The sequence below is a fragment of the Eubalaena glacialis genome, chromosome 19 (genome assembly GCF_028564815.1).
Source record: "Eubalaena glacialis isolate mEubGla1 chromosome 19, mEubGla1.1.hap2.+ XY, whole genome shotgun sequence".
In the NCBI taxonomy this organism is placed as follows: domain Eukaryota; kingdom Metazoa; phylum Chordata; class Mammalia; order Artiodactyla; family Balaenidae; genus Eubalaena; species Eubalaena glacialis.
This window is the reverse complement of record NC_083734.1, coordinates 48,330,662-48,347,550: the sequence shown is the minus strand read 5'-3', so window position 1 is coordinate 48,347,550 and position 16,889 is coordinate 48,330,662. Positions and strand designations below refer to the sequence as shown.

Sequence of the window (16,889 nt, the reverse complement as noted above, 5' to 3'; positions counted from 1 at the left end):
TTGGCACCTGCAGCAGATTGAACAGAGCAAATGTGAATTAGAACAGAGGTTAACAGAAAATCTCTGAACCAAAGCACAGAGAAATTAAAGGTTGAAAACTACAGAAGAGTATGAGAGGCATATGGAATCCTTTGAAAGGTTCTAACATACATATCATTGAAATCCCAGAAGAAAAGAAAGAAAAAATAATAAAGAAACATTATCTGAAGTGACAACAATCAAGAATTTCCTAACACTGATGAGACATAAAGCCACATCTTTAAGCAGCTAGGGAAAAAATAAACACACTGAAACAAGCAACAATCAATAGACTGAGAGATAACTTTCAATAGAAATGCTGAATGGCACAAGACAATGGAATGACTGCTTAAAATTTTTGAAAGAAAAGAGGTGCCAATCAAGAAATCTGTTCACAGTTTAAAATGTTTTGAAAAATGAAAATGAAATAAAGGTGATTTCAGAACAAAAACAAGGAATTTATCAGTAAAAGAAATACTAAAAGGGAGTTCTTCCAAGAGAAGGAAAATGATACTAGAAAAAACCATAGAAATGCAAAAAGGAAGAGCCATAGAAAAGTAAGCATATTGGCAAATATGCATGAACAATAATTGTAAAAAAATGTAACATTACTAACTTGTTAAGTTTAAAATATATAGAGATTTTAAATGCATAACGACAATGACAGAAAAGTGAGGAGTGGGGTAAACGAAGTTAAAGTGTGCAAGATATCTGTCTACATTGTGCAGGAAGTGGCAGAAGTAATAATTTACAATAGACTGCAACAACTCAAAATTCATGTAGTAATTTCTAGGATAGCCATTAAAAGCTAACTGAGGTGAGAAAAAGAATGATTAAAATATCTGACTGAACCAAAGAAGGTAAGAAGTGAGAGAAAAAGCACAGTACCTGTGGATAAAATATAAAACAAATAGTATGTTGGTAGCTTTAAACTTAAATTAGATCTGTTATTATGTTAAATACTCTACTAAAAGACTATTTATGGACACAGAAAGATTAAATATAAAATGATGAGAAAAGATATACCACACAAAAACCAATTAAAAAGAAGGTAGCATAGCTATGCCAATATCAGACAAACTAGACAAGGCAAGATATTTCTTAATAATTAAAAAGTCATACCAACAAGAAGATACCCTAATTCTAAACCTCAATGGACCCAACAACAAAGCTTAAAAATATATAAAGCAAGAATATCCAAGACTAATAGATGATACAGACAAATCCATAATCACGTGGGAGACTAACACACATTTGTCGATAGCTATAAGTCAAGCAGACAAAGAATTTACTTAAGATATATTGATAGAAGATTTGAACTACATAATTAAGCAACTAGACTTACAAAGTATATGTACAGTACGCTCTTCCAAATAAAAAGAGAATACACAAACTATACACAAAACATATACCAAAATGGACCATATGCTGGGTTATAAAGCAAGTCTCAATAAATTTCAAAGCACTGAACTCTTTGGGAGTATATTCTCTGACTACAATGCAAATTATTACAAGTGAATAATTTTTAAGAATTGAGAAAATCCCCTACTGCTTGAAAATTAAGTGATGCACTTCTAAATAACCCATGAGTCAAAAAAAGTAAATAAATCACAATGGAAATTTAAAAATATTTGCAATGAATGATAATGAAAAAATGACTTAGGGAAACATATGGGATGTAACTAAAGCAATGCTTATAAATAAATGTATACCTTAAATGCAGTATTAGAACAGAAGGGTCAAAAATCAATAGCTAAACTTCTATCTCAAGAAGTTCAAAAACAAACAGCAAACCAAATCCAAAGACAGTAAATGGAAAGAAAGAGTAAAGAGTAAAAATGAATGAAGCAGAAAACAAATCCAAAATGGATAAAATCAACAAAGTCAAACAATGGATTTCTGAAAAGTAGCAAAATTGAAAAACCTAGTAGCAAGGCTGATCAAGAAAAACAGATGGAAATTACCAATATCAGGAATGAAATAGGGGACATCATTTCAGATACTAAAGCCTTTTTCTAAATAGGAAGATATACGAACAACTTTACACCAAATTTAACATTTTACATGAAACAAATTCTTTGAAAAATACAACTTAATGAAACACAAAGTTGAGCAGAAAATCTCAACTAGCTCTATCTCTATTAAAGAAACTGAATTTATCAAAACTTTTCCCACAAAGAAAAGTACCGGGCCAGACTATTTCACTGGTGAAGTCTGGCAAACATTTAAGAAAAACACCAATCTTATAAAAATTCTTTAAGAAAATAAAAATAATACTTCCCAACACATTTTAAGAGGGCAACATGATCTTAATCACAAAATCTAACAGAGATTATAAGAAAAGACAATTACAGATTACATACCTCATGAACATCGACTCAAAAATCCTTAACGAAAGACACTGAAAACTACAAAAGGTTGCTTTAAAAAGAATTAAAGAAGACCTAAATAAGTAGAGACAGAGGCACACCTTGGAGATACTGTGGGTTTGGTTCCAGACCACTGCAGAAAAGTAAAAACTACAATAAAGTGAGTCACACGAATTTTTTGGTTTCCCAGTGCATATGAAAGTTATGTTTATACTGTAGTCTATTAAGTATGCAATACCATTATGTCTGAGAAAACAATGTATTATATATACCTTAATTTTAAAATACTTTAATGCTAAAAAATGCTAACCATCACCCAAGCCTTCAGCAATTTATAGTGATAACATCAAAGATCACTGATCACATACAGAAAATAAACTAGTGGCTACCAAAGAGGAGAGGCAAATTAGGGGTATGGGATTAAGACTTACAAACTACTGTGCATAAAATAGATAAGCAACAAGGATATATTGTATAGCACAGGGAATTATAGCCATTATCTTGTAGTAACTTTTAATAGAGTACAATCTGTAAAAATATTGAATCACTATGCTGTATACCTGAAACTAATATAATATTGTATAAATCATACCTCCATTTTAAAAAAGATCATTGATCACAGATCACCATAACAAATATAATAAAAAATGAAAATGTTTGAAATATTGCAAGAACTAGCAAATTGTGACAGAGACATGAAGTGAACAAATACTGTTGGAAAAATGGTGCCAATAGACTTGCTCGACTCAGGGTTGCCACAAACCTTCAATATGTAAAAAACACAATATCTGCAAAGCACAGTAAAGCGAAGCGTAGTAAAACAAGGTATGCCTATATACTATGTTCACAGATTGGAAGGTTCAATATCGTTAAACTGTCAATTTCCCTATATTGCTCTAAAGAAACAATACAATCTCAACCAAATTCCAGCAGGCATTTTTTTTGTGTGTAAATTGAGAAGCTGATTGTAAAATGTATATGGTACTGCAAAGGGCCTAGAACATCCAAAGCAATCTTGGAAACTACCAAAAAAAACTAAAGCACTTATAAGACCCGAAATCAAGACTTACTCTATAAAGCTCCAGTAATTGTGCCAGTATAGTACTGTCGTAAGATTCATCAAATAGATCAATGGAACAGAATAGCTAGTGCAGAAAAAGACCTATACTTAATACGGTCATTTGTTTTCAACAAAGTCATTAATGGGTAAAGGAAAGTCTTTTCAACAAATGGTGGTGGAACAAATACATATTCATTTTTTAAAACTTAACCTTGATCTGTGCCTCACACTATACATGAAAATTAATTCAAAGTACATCAAACATCACATAAATGCTAAAATCATAAAGCTTTTAGAAGAAAACACAGGAGAATATCTTCATTATTTAGAGGCAGGCAAAGGATTCTTAGACACAGCAAGTAATAACCATAAAAATTCATTAAAATGTAAAAAAACATGTGCTCATCAAAAATAACATTGAGTAAATGAATACACAAATCACAAACTGCGAGAAATTATGCACAAAACATATATCTAACACAAATAAACATCCAAGATATATAAAAAGCACCTACAACTCGATAATAAAGAGACAATTCAATTTTTAAATGGGTAAAAGATTTGAATAGACACTTTTAAAAAAAAGATATATCTTATTTTTTAACACACATATAAAAGGAGCTCAACATTTTGTCATTGGGTAAATACAAATTACAACGAGCTACCTCTATATTCCCACCAGAAGAGCTAATTTTTTAAAGCCTGACAATATCAAATATTGACCAGGATGGAGAGCAACTGAAATTCTTAATACATTGTTTTAGGAGTATAATGGTACAATTGCTTTGGAGAGTTTATTATAAAACTAAGCATATACCTAACATATGACTCCACCCCTTACATATTTACCCAGGAGAAATGAAAACATATGTGCTTAAAAAGACTAGTACAACAATTTTCATAGCAGCTTTATTCATAACAGCCAAAAACTAGCACAGGTGCCCATCAACAGGAAGATGGATGAACTGTGGGATCTTCTTTCAATGGAATACTACTCAGCAATAAAAAGGTATGAACTATTCATATGTTCAACAACACAGATAAATCTCAAAATATAATATGTTGAGTGAAAGAAACTTACATTAAAATGTATGCAGTAATATATGGTAAGAAAAAAATCAGAATAATGGTTGTCTCTTAGGGATACATATGAGAATTAACTGAGAAAAGGCATGAGAAAATTTTCCAGTATGATGGTAATATTCTGTTATCTTGAGGGAGCTTGGGATACACATATGCATACATTTGTCAAAACTCAGCCAATGTTCACACCAGATTTATGCATCATATTGCATATAAATTTTACTTCAGAAGAAAAAAGTAAGAAAATATTCAACTTTACTTAATGATATTCATGCTTAAATATTTAGAGGAAAGCATACTGATATATTCAATTACTTTGAAATGCATTAAAAAAATAAGACAAAATGATGGATGGATAGAGGGAAGTGAAGGCACACACGTAATAAAGCAATTATAGCAAAATGTTAACACAAGATTCTAAGTAGTGGATATACATGTGTTAAATGTAAAATTATGTTAAATATCTATATGTTTGAACTTTTTTTATGAGGTAAAAACACTCTGTCACAAAAGAAACTCTAGGCCCAGATGATTTCAACAATTTAAGGAAGAAATAATATCAATCTTACACAAATTGTTCCAGACCACAGAAGAATAGGAAGCATTTCCAAACATGTTTTCTAAAGACAGCATAAGCTTGATAACAAAAGTCAACAAGGTTGTTACAGGAAAGAAATGTTACAGACCTCTCTTTTGCCATAAGTACAAAAACTCTAAACAAAATATTAGCAAAATCAAATCTACCAATATATAGATCAGGACCAAGTGGTGGTTTAATTCAGAAATGCAAAAATGATTTAACACATGAAAATCAATATAATTTACCATGTAACAAAAGAAATAAATCATAATATCAATAGATGAAACAAAACCAATTGATAAAATTCAACATTCATTATTTTTTTAAAAACTTACACAAAACAAGAAATAAAAGAGAAGCTCTTTAATATCATAAAGTGTATCTTTTAAAAAGCCTATAGAGGACTTCCCTGGTGGCGCAGTGGTTAAGAATCTGCCTGCCAATGCAGGGGACGCGGGTTTGATTCCTGGTCCAGGAAGATCCCACATGCCGCAGAGCAACTAAGTACATGCACCACAACTACTGAGCCTGCGCTCTAGACCCGGTGAGCCACAACTACTAAGCCCACGAGCCACAACTACTGAAGCCTGCACGCCTACAGCCCATGCTCCGCAACAAAAGAAGCCACCGCACTGCAACAGAGAGTAGCCCCCGCTCGCCGCAACCAGAGAAAGCCCGTGCGCAGCAATGAAGATGCAACACAGCCAAAAATAAATAAATTTATTTTAAAAAATAAAAAAATAAAAAGCCTACAGCAAACATCATACTAAATGGTGAATGACTGCAAACATTCCCCCTGAGACTGAAGAATGTGACCACTTATTATCACTACTTGCACTTAACATGGTCCTGAAGGTCTTAGCCAGTACAAATAGGTAAGAACATGAAATAGAAAGTATAAAGAATGAGAACAAAAATGCCACTTTCACAAACAGTATGATTACTTACTTAGAAAACCTAAAAGAATTTATAAACCATTAGAATTAATAAGTGAATTTAGCAAGGTCATTAGATACAATGTAAAACAAGATTTAAGGTGAACATGAAAAAATAACTTATCCTTTGTCCAGTAAAGATAAATATGGTGATGAATCCTAAAAATATTTCAAGCATTTATGAAATATTCCTTTTATACATGCATCTTGAGAGCCATTTTTAGGGTTTCTGCCCCCTAGTCTTACTTTAAGAGACTATCTGAGAAGTAAAAGTTCCAAGCTTGATAAGTACTTACTTCACTAATATTTGAAAGACTTGAAAAAATTGTTTTATATGTAGGGATATATAAAAAATATACTTCATGCTTTAAAACATACCATGAAATTTAAATAGCAAACTTTAGAATTCTTAAATTTATATTTTCTTAGAAGAGAATGAACAACTATTTTCTTATATATCAGATTCTCTGCGTGTATACAGGTGAGAAAAATATATATTATGTAAAATATTATAAACATATGATTTCATTTAGTCCTCATCAAAACCTCCTTAAGACAGGTAGTATTTGCTTCATTTTAAAGAAAAGGAAGCTGAATTAAAGAAAAGCAAAATAGCATGTCCACAGTTATACAGCTAATAAATGCTTAAGGTCATATTTGAACCCATGCTCTTTGTCCGCCTCCTCAGTGTCTCTTCTTAAATAAGAAACACTTAATAAATCTATTTAAAAGAGCTGAAACTATGAAATTTCTAAATCTAGTGATCCAAATTAAAACTCCCAGAAGCAGTATTCCATTTGGTTCTTGTTTTTAAAATACGTTTAATTTATTTACCTTTTTGTGGCACTACCACATACTTATTTTACCTTACTCTAGTAAATTTTTTTTTTAAAGTACTGCTACAGGTTGGCATTAGTCTTTGCAAATGCATCAAGAAAAATTATGGGGCTTCCCTGGTGGCGCGGTGGTTGAGAATCTGCCTGCCAATGCAGGGGACACGGGTTCAAGCCCTGGTCTGGGAAGACCCCACATGCCGTGGAGCGACTAGGCCTGTGAGCCACAATTACTGAGCCTGCACGTCTGAAGTCTGTGCTCCGTAACAAGAGAGGCCGCGATAGTGAAAGGCCCGCGCACCGCGATGAAGAGTGGCCCCCACTTGACGCAACTAGAGAAAGCCCTCGCACAGAAACGAAGACCCAACACAGCCAAAAATAAATAAAAAAATAAAATTAAAAAAAAAGAAAAAAAAATTATGACAAAACTCATTTGGGGGTGGGGGGAGAAAAGATATCCTGCTTTAGTGGACACTATGATGTCCCACCCAGATCCTCATTACAGGATCAGTGCACCCATCCCTCCAGGTGTTATTATTGGCTGAGAGCTGCTCCCGCTTCACCAGAGAACTGCTCTAGACTGACTAGAGCCACCAATGACTCATTAGTGCAGGAGTACAAAAGACCAGCTCCTTTTAACTCAAGGAGGGCAACTCTGTGGAATGATTTATGCTCCAAAGCCCTCGCCCATCTCTTTCTATTCTTTATTTTTCTTCAAATACTGATCTCTAAATGATGTATTATATACCTGTTTTTTTTACTGTCAGTTCCCCCACTAGAATATGAGCTTCACAAGGGTATGAAAGCTGCTTATTTAACTCACTGCTGCAAGCCCATAACTGGAGAATAATGCCTGGTAAACAGCAGGTACCAAATAAATATTTATTGAATTAATTTCTTTAGTTTGTATATCACTGTCCAAATCGAATCTCTTGTAGAGAAACCTGATCTTACTCTTTTTATCCTTGATGCCTAGCTCATAGGAGGTTCTCAACACTTCTTAAATTAGTAAATAAATCAATGAATAATCAAGCAAAGACTTGATTCATCAGATTATTAACTTGGTAAAGAGGTAAACGGATGTAATATAAGTAAGCTTCAATAGACAAAAACAGGTTATGAACTAACTAGAATAATGAAGACTAAGATGATTGTGCGTCAGAGAAGGGTACAGAAATTTTAGGCAAGTCCAAATTTTTATCTGAGGAACAATCAAGAAAATTCCAGACATACTTCAAACTTCTGCCTAACTCAGACCTTACTACTATATATGTATAGTTCTTCAAAGTTTCAAAAGGGAAAAAAAGTATAGGCACAGATTATTAGTAGAAGAAAAACGAATTATTGCTTAAAATTTACTAAAACTAGGAGTAAAAAAGAATAAAAATTTTATATCTAAAAATAAACCAAGATAACATTCCACAGTTAATTTAAGTAAAAAATGATGATGGGTGAAATAAATTAATTATAATGATAATCACTTTTTGAAGTACAGGGGGGTTTTTTTGGTCTTTGGTAGTCCTAAAACATTTTATAAAAATTGAGCAAAATGTATAAAGAATGAAATGAAACATAAAATACTTATTTAAGGCTAATTACCCATCTCATTGCTACATTTTGATAAAATGATTTTCTTATTCAAGTTAACCCACCACTAGAAAATTTATTGTAATAAAATATTAATACAGAAACTCTACAAAACTGAAGCTAAGTGGAAAATGACAGTTTGATCTAATTGGATTTATGACAGTAATATATGGCTAAATTTCACCCTACTTTTCCAAGTTTTAGATCCAAATTTTTTAAAATGTTAACTCTCTAGGAGAAATAATCAAATAAATTCCTGGCAAGTGAATCTCTGGCAGGAGAATAACAAACAACATTCACAGACCCCCAATCATTTCTAATTGTCTTGTACTTAACTGATTCAAACCTTACGTTATCTACATGACCCCGAAGCTTCTATGTTTGTGACACCTGGCTTAAACCATTCAGGAAAAGTATTGACTATTCTGGTCCTAATGGTCCACCAAGGCTGGAAATTCAATGTCCTATCTCAATATCTTCTTGCACTATTTTATTAGTGGATAATCAAGTTTCATTTTCAATGTTCATCCCTCCTGCACATAGAAAGCCCTTTTCTTATCCTGTTATTCAAAAAAGGAGCACAATATCCCACTTCATTTAAATATTTATGTAATAATAATGTAATCAAATTAACTCTTAAGCACTTCTGCACCATTCAGGCTAAATAATCGCAGAATTCCCTTTAACTTTTCCATATCAGACATTTTGCGTTCTGTTAGCCAGCTTCAAAAAAAAATAATCTGTGTTCCTAAATCCTCTTTCATTATCAGTGGTTTCGTATTATTTTTATTCTAATTTCTGGTTTTGTGGTAGATTGACTTATTCTTACTTTTTTTTTGTTTTCTCACTCTAGAAACAAGTTTCTTGACATTGGAACTACGCCTAGTAGATAAATTATACTATTAACATGCTGTTAAAGTTCTATAGGATCTGAAGAAAATGTTTTCAACAGTAAGAAAATAAAAAACAAGGAAAAGTAATAAATTAAGATATTGTCTGTAGAATTTTATTTACAAAAACAAGAATACATACTGATCCAAATGATGAGTTAAGTATTATCTTTCCCTATCCAGAAAACCGACAAAATCTCCTTCTAGAATTCTCTCCATAATATTAATTTGGATACTGCCTTTATCAGAGTCCCCTTGAAAACAAACCTGTTGGTATAACTGTGAAAAGTAAACTATAGATCTTTAAAGTAAATGCCACTCATTTTTGAGCATTTATTACCCTTCCCTTCAGAGAAATTTTTATAAGGGAAAAACACACACACACATACCCATGCTTACTAAACATTTCAAAGAAAAATTTTAAACATTACAGGGAAAGATGCAGTGGTTAATGATGCAGATATGATGGAAATGTTGGAAAATATGATAATATCATTTTATAATACATGGTTTTAATGGAAGATGCTAAGCACTTAAATACATATCCTTGATTTTAAAATATCTAAAAGATAGCATATTCCTCATACAGAAAACCTGAAAGAAAACATGGCACAAGAATGTAATTAATGACTATATAGTTGTTTAGTGTTTATTTAGTATATGTTTATCTCACTAGACTGTAAAAGCGAGGTTACCACTGAAAACCTGGCACCAGACACAGAAGCTGGTACATAAAAGGCATTTAGTGAGTATTTGTTAAAGGCATGAGGGGGTTCCAAAAAATGGACTCACAAATTATCTAAGAGAGAAATAGAGAAGAACAGAAGATCTGAAAAAAGTATGCACATTAACTATAACAGGAGAAGTAAATAACCAATGACAAATGCAATAATGTGAACCATGAGAATATTAGTTAAAAAATAAATCCAGCAGCATAAACTGGGGCTTTTGGAAAAAGGTAAAAACTCTACGTTAAAAAAAAAAAAAAAGGATAAACAATGATAGGACAAAATCAATACAAGAAAGAAGAGTCATCTGTCCACTATCTGGAAATTGCATGTTTTTCCGTCTGTGAAAGGCATGTTGAATGACCAGGATATTATCAAGAATGGCTTTCCATTGAATGTTGACTGAGGTAAATTGCTAGATGTGTCAGATACATTCCATTAAATAACTCCAGAAGTACCTACAATTAATCAAAGATAAGAGACGGTGACAATATAAAGACGGAAGGACTAAGGGAAAATCCAGAGTATCCAGTATAATATACAATAATCATAAAATGTCTGCTCATACTAGAATGTTTTGAACAAGTTATATCCAGAGAAGTCTTTGGACTGAACAAAATTAGCTGAGCTCTGTCCACAGATAAACACTGATAATTTCTCTAAGAGAGAAATTCTGAACTGCACTGAACAGCATCAAATCATGCAATCTCATTCAAGATTTGAGGGCACAGGAAGGAATGTAGGGCAATTAATTTCTCAAGTAAGGGGAGAAATTGATGATGGGCTCCATCTTACTCTCAATCATCTCACCGTAATGCCCACACAAGGATGCTCACTCTAGCAGTGTATGAAAAATAAAGGAAGACATGGGTATGTAGAGCAGCTTTATTTATAACTGCCCAAACTTGGAAGCAACCAAGATGTCCTTAAGCAGGTGAGTGGATAAATAAACTGTGGTATCCAGATTATGGAATATTATTCAGCACTAAAAAGAGGTGAGCTATCAAGCCATGAAAAGACATGGAGGAAACTTAAATGCATATTAAGTGAAAGAAACCAATCTGAAAAGACTATAAGATTCCAACTATGTGACATTCTGCAAAAGGCAAAACTATGAATACTAAAAAGATTAGTGGCTGCTAGGGGTTGGGGGCGGGGGGGTGATGATTAGGCAGAGCAGAGGATTTTTAGGGCAGCAAAAATATTCTGTATGATATTACAATTGTAGATATATGTCATTATACGTTTGTCAAAACCCACAGAATGTATACCACCAAGAGTGAACCCTAATGTAAACTATGGACTTTGGGTGATAATGATGTGTCAGTGTAGGTTCATCAATTTTAACAAATGTACCACTGAAATGTGGGATGCTGACTGTGGGGAAGGTTGTACAATGTGTGGGGACAGGGGGTACACAGGAATTGTGTACTTTCTACTTAACTTTGCTGTGAATCTAAAACTGCTCTAAAATATAAAGCTTCTTAATTTTTTTAAAAAAGAGAATGAAAGAAGGCACAGAATGAGGGAGGTAGAGAGGAAGAGAGAACCCATTAATAGGAAAATGATTAAATTTTGGCATAGGAAATACTATGAACTATGGAATACTGTGTATGGTTTAAACAGCATGTAGCACATCTCTTCTAAGATTAAAAATTCTCCAAGCTTTATCCTTAAGTGAAAAAAAGCAAGTAACAGAGCAGTGTGTGCAGTACAGTCTTATAATTTTAAAAACTATGAGTTTATTGACCTGTACTAGATATACATATGTACTTAAAACTGTGGAGTAAAACTTGTGAGAGAAGATACACAAAACTTCTCAGTGGTTTCCATAGGAGATGAATACAATGTTGAAAGGAAGATAAATGTGAATTTTTTATTAAATGTATTTGTATTAATATTAAAAAATAATAAATAAAAATCAGTCGACCCACATTACATTCACCATCTCTGTCTAGTTCCAAAACATTTTCATCATCCCGAAAGTATTTAATCATTATTGATGTCAGTATAAATTTTTAAATTATTAAGTTGGCATAAATTTTCTTTGACTCCCCCAAAAAGCAGATAAGATCTCACAGGGTGAAGGATGAGAAAGCACTCTAGAAAACCTTTGCCTTTCAAGTTGGCTGCCGCCTCAGTTATCCCACCAACCTACATTGTTTCAATGCATACCCAGTGGCATATATACCCCCAAAATTAAAAATCATTTTTTTAAGTTTAAAAGTTTAGATCCTTCTTAATATACCCATTTTCTAACAAAAAAATTTAAAGTTACATTAGAGAACTGTTTTGTTACCAGTTCAGTAAAAGGTCAAGTGAAAAGAAGAGTATTTACAGAACTGCCACTACCACTCCCTGCATCATTTGCTTTCCCTTGGTTTCTCCAAACCATATAATGAACCGGTCCAGCATGCCTGTGAAGTTAAAATTAAACTATTTTAGAGGCAAAGTCCAGACACTAAGCATTCTTATAAATAACATCAAGAAACAACCAAAACACATACACACACAGCAGAAACTTTATTTTAGCAACATATATTAGCTAAAATTCTTTACAAATTATATTCTTGGGCTTAGGAATACTTCTCTACTTCTAAAACACGTAAAATACAGATGGCAAAGCTACCTCTAATCTTTTTCTAGTAGTAACCTAGAAATAAATTTTTTAAACAAAGTGTCTTTTGATCTACTATTTATTCAATCTTTATTATGAACAAGCTAATAAGGCCTTGAACAAATACTGGAGGAAATTTTTAAAAGGTTAATAACAGTTCCTGCCTAAAAGGAGCATCCAGTCAGGTAATGAGAATTAAGGAAAAGTGAACCCAAGCACAATTGCAGATAGAAGGTGCTAGGTATCACAAGAGAAATACAAAATGTAATGGGAATTCACAAGAGGGAGAGATTACTTACAGGATTAAGTAAACAAACATTTCTTAAGTGTCTGCTATGTGCCTAGCACCATGCTGGATACTAGGATAGCAACACTGTCCTGCCCTCAAGAAATGTAAAGCCAACAGGTGAACAAGAAACCTTACAAATGGCTTATTATAAAATTCAGTGATAGAGGTATTCACAAAATGCCTGGTAGTACAAAAATCTTTACATGCTTATCTACCCACCTTTAGATAGTGGGTGAAAATAATCCTAATGAATTAAAATTATTCTGCTGGTTTATTGACATAATTTTTTAGGGGTTAAAAAATACTTTAAAAAGTGTAAATAACATCCTCTCATCATATCCCCTATCTTGAAAATACAATCACAAAAATCATTATCTTTATAAGCATGGTTTTTAGACCTAAGGATGGTTTCTAGGGCAGTTTATAGACACTAATTGTCAAACAAAGTTAAACATTCTTATTAGTGTCAAAACACTAATAGGACTTTTAAGAACAGGAATCCATCTATACCGATACATTAATTTATTTTAATTCCCAATAGATATCCAGAGATAAGGTTTCAGTTGACATAAAGCATTAATAATTAAAATAATAATTTATTGTTATCGGTACAGAGAGAACCCCCCCAAAATTAAGTATAGGATAAAGATAAAATGTCAGACTAAGGCAAGAGCAAAAGAGGAAGAGGTTCAGTAAATGCTGGGTCAAATGGCCAGCCATTAAAGGAAAAAAAGGGGGTGGGAGGGATGGATGGATTCCTACTTTTTCCCATATACAAAAATAAATTCTAGACGTATTAAAAATGTAGATACAAAATATTTAACTATAAAAATAATAGACTTGCATAATAAGAAAACCCATCCTAAAATTCTATGCAGAATTATGCAATAAAAACCAGAGCGCTTATGGGAAAAAAACAAACACAATTTTACACATACTAAATGGCTAAGTAATAAATACCACAATAAATATGGTACTTTACCTTGAGAAAGACCTGAGATTTGCTTGTGGAAGTGAGTGTCAGAAGGGTTGCAACTTGTGAGTTGTAAAGTGGCAGAAGGAGGGTTATCAGATACCAAGTATAAAGTTGTAACACCAAATGTGGATGGGTATAACTCAACACACAAGGTAAACTGAGGTAGTTGGTAAATGTCTATCAATCACATTAGAATTCACATTCTCAAAACAAGCAGTATAGCAGAACTGACTAAATAAGTGCTTCTGTTCACCAAATACAAAAAGGAAGGGAGGAAGGGAGGGAGGAAAGAAGGAAGGAAGAAAGAAAATACTCAAATCTCAATTTTTAGGGTGTTGAGGATGGGAAACAATTTACTGTTTCCTAATGAACATCCTTAGCAAGCAGTGACTCAGACACTGCAATAACTTAAAACAAAAACCTGTCAATAAACTCATAATTTGTAAGTTATTAATACAATAGCGTCATTATCATTAAGGAGATCAAAATAAGTTACCCACAAGAACACTAACGTTTGCTGACCAAAACAGTTAATGCCAGGGATAACAATAATGATGATTAGCTGTAGTAAGAAATTGACTACTTTTATCAGGTATCTGTCTTCCAAGGCAAGTTTTTCCATGATTTCATCATGAAATATGGACATAGTCAAATCAACTGATCAAATCATCTTCAAAATTCCAAAAATGCTATATACACCTTTACTTGGCTTCAACCCTATTTCCAGCTGTCTGTTTTGAACATTTATGGATAATGCCAGCACCAGCCTCTGGTTTCTGAAACTGACAGACATAGGAAGCAGAAGATACCAGAAGGGAGGCCAAGTTTGATGAGAAGAAGGCTCAGAAGAAGATGCAAAGCAGATTGCTTAATTTTCCCAGAATTTTCACCAAGTCAGAACCAGTAATAGAAATCAAGTTTCCCAATACCTGTCCTGAATCCTCATACAAAACAAATAAGAGACATAATTATAATAGTGTAATCGTAAGAATTGGGGTTTGGGGGACAGTCCCCATCACCAGTTACTAGTTTTGTGTGCAAGAGCAAACTAATTAGCCTTTCAAAGCCTCAGCTTCCCATCTGTAAATTGAGGCTAATAATAGAAAAGTACCTTTCCAATCACTTGTGAAAATTAAGGGAACTAAAGCAAGTAAAGCACTTAGCACAGTCTGGCACCTACTAAGCGATCAATAAACATTAAAGTGTTCAATGAAAATCAGTATTAATTGAGGATATAAACCATCATCAATTTTTCCCATATCTTCTGATCATCACTTTTCTAAACCCCGTAATTCTTGATTTATAATATGCCTCTTACACTGGCTGCCTATTTCTTCTTTTTTAAAAATGTCACCTTCCCAGACTAGACTTTTGCATAAGTAAAATAATTTTTCATAGCTTCTCTGAAATAAAGTTCAAGGGAAAGTTTACAGAGAAACCACGGCTCCTTTTCTCCATCCTGAAGGAAGTAGACAATTAACCTTGCTTCCTTCTGTCTCTAGGCTCGGTTCCTGGGCACGCTGAAGAAGTGGAGCTGGCACTGGTTTTGTCTTCTGAAAAGGAACTTCAGAGCTGCGCCTGTGTGCTGCATATGTAAATCTGGGGTATCCAAATCATACTGAGAATCACCTTATTATATTTGCCCTAATTATGTAGCCCAAATTACATACCATTAAAATAAATTTCCCTTCCTTATTTTCCTCCAAGCTCCTGATTTGCCTATTTCGGGCTACAACCCAAAGAAATTGTTACTATGCCTTAATACAAAATCTCACTGTACATCAACTGCATTTAAACTTCAAAAATTATTCTTATACCTGAACACCATTGCTGTTCTCAACATACAATCAGAAAAAAACCTCATTATAGTATGAGGAAAGCTGAAGAAAATCTACAAAAAAGTAATTAGAGCAAGAAAGTAGGTTCCATCTAAGACATCCTGAGACCAAAGTAATCTGATTTCCCAGATAGTTGTCCCTTATCTTGCAAGAAAAATTACTGCTCTCACCAAGCAAAAATACCACAGGTGAATCAAAAAGACTGTGTTTAGTAAAGATTTACTATATTGACTATAAAAACCATGGAGAATATCAATCTTCCTAACATGCTTTTTTAATCATGTTACTTCTCTTATTTCTACATTCTAGTCTCCTGTCCCCACCCCACCCCCACAAAAAACCTCACTTTCCCTCCACTGTATTTACTCCCTACTACACCTTCATAATCATCACATCAGTAGATAATAATTATTGAAATGCTTACTATATGCCAGAAACTGGGCTAAGCACTTTAGGTGCATTAATTTAACCCCAAAATCCTATGAAACGAGTCTTTTACAGGATGAGAAAACTGAGGCTTCCATGGGTCAAATAACTTCCCACAAATCATACACCTAGCAACTAAAACGAGTCAGAATGTGATCTCAAATCTGTCAAACTCCAAAACCTGTGCTTGTAATCACTTCCTCCCTATATACTATGAGAAAATGTTTAAAAATTTTTTTAGTATGTAGCTCATTGTCTGGCATGTAAAATTCAATAAATATTTTCTGAAAGGATACGTTTAGTTTAATTATTCTGACATTCAAAGATCCCCACTGGGAGAGAGAAGGAAATTCCCACTATTCCTTAAGACAAACCTTCTTCCCCAACCAAATTATAATCACTGGGGTCCACGGGATTTGAATCCTGGCAGTGGGGAAGGGAGGAGGAGAAGAGAACTTAGGCTTTTCTCCCAGTGTAAATAATAATTTCTCCTTGTTGTAATATTCCCACCTATACATATCTTATTATAAGCTCTTTGACATGTTTATATAAGTAAGGTACACAAACACATTTTAATAAGTAGTTACTACAAAGAAAAAATGCAGCCCAAACAGGTATATGAAGTACCAATATTTGCAAATAACAAATTAAAAGGATATA

General features: G+C 33.2%; 1 protein-coding gene across 6 annotated transcripts in view; it reads right to left on the bottom strand.

Annotated features, from left to right (window-relative positions):
* TANC2 (tetratricopeptide repeat, ankyrin repeat and coiled-coil containing 2) overlaps positions 1-16,889 on the bottom strand; it is a 351,153-nt gene that overhangs the window by 314,153 nt on the left and 20,111 nt on the right. The gene's annotated exons all lie outside the window — the stretch shown is intronic.